The 3,016-nt window shown below is 56.1% G+C and overlaps 1 protein-coding gene across 7 annotated transcripts in view; it reads left to right on the top strand.

Moving 5' to 3' along the window:
- The first annotated feature begins 932 nt into the window (after window positions 1–932).
- ST3GAL1 (ST3 beta-galactoside alpha-2,3-sialyltransferase 1) overlaps window positions 933–3,016 on the top strand; it is a 132,634-nt gene continuing 130,550 nt past the window's right edge. For all 7 annotated transcript variants that reach the window (XM_069081202.1, XM_069081201.1, XM_069081205.1 and 4 more), the window contains exon 1: window positions 933–1,203. The gene's annotated coding sequence lies outside the window, so the exon portion shown is untranslated. The remainder of the gene's footprint in view (window positions 1,204–3,016) is intronic.

Genomic DNA, 3,016 nt, shown 5'->3' on the forward strand with positions numbered 1-3,016 from the left:
CTGTTTGCCTTTGCGAAGTCTCCCGTTTTCTTGTCTTGTTTACGGTCCTTCGCTTCCTGATTGTCTCTTTTTTTTCTTTCCCCGGCTCTCTCCTCCACTTGCACCCTTTTTCCCTCCCTTTTCTCTCTGCCCTCCTCCTTCGCCACCACCCCATCCGTTCCCCAGCTGGATGTCCCTGATCTGTCCCTTGTCTCCTCTCTCTGTCTACTGCGGACATACTCCTATGACCACCCACCCTGGGATCTCCGCACCTCTTCCCCTCAGTTCCTGGTTCTCCGGACGCTTGTCGTCGCCTGGTCTTATCATCTCAGACAGGGCTTCACCTCTCTATCTCTGCAGGGGCCCTTCATAGCGTGTGTGTATGAGTGTGTGTGTGTGCGCGCTCGCTTGTCCAGTCGCCTGTCCAGATGCGGGTGTCCGCCTGGCCCTTCGCACTCCTACCTTGGCTCTTCCCGTGGTGTTGTGTGTGTCTGTGTGCACGCGTGTGTGCTTGTGTGTCTGTGAGTGTGTGCCTGCGTCTGCAGCTGAGGAGGAGCCAGATCCGAGGTGTTTAGCTCGCTCCCTCCCATCCACGTGGCTCCGGGAGTGCTATATTAGGTTCGCAGGAAGCCAGCCCAGAGAGAAAGCCGAGCCGGGGTTCGGGGGGCGGGGGAGCGAAGCCCGGCGGACGCCGAGGCGGGCGGAGGGGAAGAAGGAGGAGGAAGAGGAGGTCTCAGCGTGTCTGCTACACACGAGTGGCGCGCTCTCACTCAGTCTCTCTCACTCACTCCTCTCCCTCGTAGGGACTCACCACTTGCCTGAGGAAGCCGACTCCTCCCTTCCCCCCCCCCCCCCCCCCCCAAAAAACCCCACGACAACCCCCCCTCTCCCACTTATAGCCCAGGGAAGGTGTTCCGGAGACCTCTCCCACCCCCTGCCCCAGCCCCGCCCCTGCCTCCGCCCCTAGGCTCCCTAGGCTCCTGCTCGCTCCTACTCCCCCACTATGCCTGACAGTTTCGACACTTGGCAGAGACAAAGAGCGAGAGACCACGGGGAGGAGAAAGAGGAGGGAGAGATGGAAGGGGTTATGTGAAACCCGAGTGCCCAGAACCTCACTCCCCTCTCTCCAGCTCAGAGCCTCACCAACCCCCGCCCCCCACATCCACACACCCGTTTATCCACCCACCGGACCAATCCACGAAACTCTCCATGCCTCCGACCACGGTGAGTGTCGGCACTGGGTTAGTGCTGCCTGCGTCTCGGAAAGGGGTGAACTGGGCTCCACGTCGTAGCTGGCGGGGGGGGGGGAAGGGGGGGCGTGCGGCTGGGGGGACTCAGGAGAGAAGGACGAAAGAGAGGAGTCAAGGGACTCCCTCCGCGTGTGCAGTTGGGAGCTCCTGATAGCCACTAGTGTTTTCTTCTCTGGGACAAGCTGCTTCTCGCCCCAAAGCTGGGACAGTAGGGTGCTGGGGATTCGAGGAAAGGCCAGGGGAAATAGAGAGATGGCATGGGTACTGATGGGCGCAGAGAGGCATGAGGAAGTGGGAGACGGGTTAGGACACGCGGAACCGGCTGTGGGAGAAGAGAGAGAGAACCACACTGGATGGGAACTCCCAGCAAATAGAACTGAGGGAGCTGGACAGTGGAGGGGGGACAAGGAAATTGGGAGTGGGCTGGAGCAGGATCACAGGGGAGGCAATGAGCGAACTACCAGATACCACTGTCTTTAACCTCACACTCTGCCCCCTTCTTGAAATCGATCCTTAAGGGAGCAGAGAAGCAGTGCCTCCTTCTTCCTGGGGTACATGAGTGGTAGAGTGAAGGAGGGGGACGGAAAGCCCTCTGTCACCCAGGGCACTGGGATTCTAGATGCCGGGATCTCTGGGACAGTATGCAGTGGCACTAAGGGTGTGTGTGTGTGACTGGAGGGAGGAAGGCAGAGAAAGCTGGGAAACCTAGGTTAATTCTACAAAAAAAAAAAAAAAAACCCACACACAAAAACCAACCCAAAACAAAACAAAAACCTCTTCGAGGAAGCAGAGTGAAAGCTCCCGGCTCCGCTTCCATTCCACTTGGGGCAGAAGTGACAAGTTCGGCGTTGCTGGAGGTGGAGGAGTGGGACGAGCTGGCCAGGGAGGAAGGGGGAAGGGGAGGAAGGGGGAAGAGGTTCCTGGGACTGCAAGCGGTCGGGTGGCGGAGCGTGGGGTCTGGGCATGTCCTGACCTTGGAAGGGGAAGGAAGAGAGGGAAAATGGGACAGGGGCTTCGCCCAGAGCCCAAATTAAGCCTCTCTGGTTCTGTTTAACCCAAAACTCAGCGTCGCCTACACCATCTCCGTTAGGTGAAGCGACTGCTCAGAAAAGCTAGGAGAGCGTAGTAACTTAGCAACTTTCTCCATCCTTTATTTTTTATCTTTCTTTCCCTTCCTTCCAACTCCATCCACCCCCTTTTTCACTTTTGCCCTGGAGTTTGATTTCCTGGGGGCGGTGGAGAGGGGGGAGCTTCGGGTTCGCTTAGCTTTGTTCGGAAGCTAGTGGAGGCCAGTAGGTGTGACCCAGCAAAAACTGGGGTTGGGAGCGCCCAAGAGTGGTTCAACTTTTAGAGCCTGACTTCTCTAATCTGGCAAGACCAAGGAGGCTGGGGTGCACGAGAAATGGGGCAGATTTTTTTTTTTTTCCTATTAGTGGAGATTTGAGGGTTTGGATCTACTCATCCCTTGCTCAGCTCAGGTAAAGGCTCTACTGTCCTTCTTTACCCAACGCCTCCATGTAGATCCCTGGGGAAAGAGTATTTGACTCCTAAATTCTCATTTCATCTCATTGTTGTTCCGTGGCCCTTTATTAACGCTACTAACCAAGGGGACCCACTACCTCTTTCCCAACCCTATTTTTCAAAAAGGAAAGGAAAGGAAAGGAAAGGAAAGGAAAGGAAAGGAAAGGAAAGGAAAGGAAAGGAAAGGAAAGGAAAGGAAAGGAAAGAAGGAAGGAAGGAAGGAAGGAAGGAAGGAAGGAAGGAAGGAAGGAAGGAAGGAAGGAAGG

Source organism: Petaurus breviceps, unplaced genomic scaffold, assembly GCF_028583685.1.
Source record: "Petaurus breviceps papuanus isolate PSGF00001 unplaced genomic scaffold, PetGlider_PUasm1.0 98, whole genome shotgun sequence".
Taxonomy (NCBI): domain Eukaryota; kingdom Metazoa; phylum Chordata; class Mammalia; order Diprotodontia; family Petauridae; genus Petaurus; species Petaurus breviceps.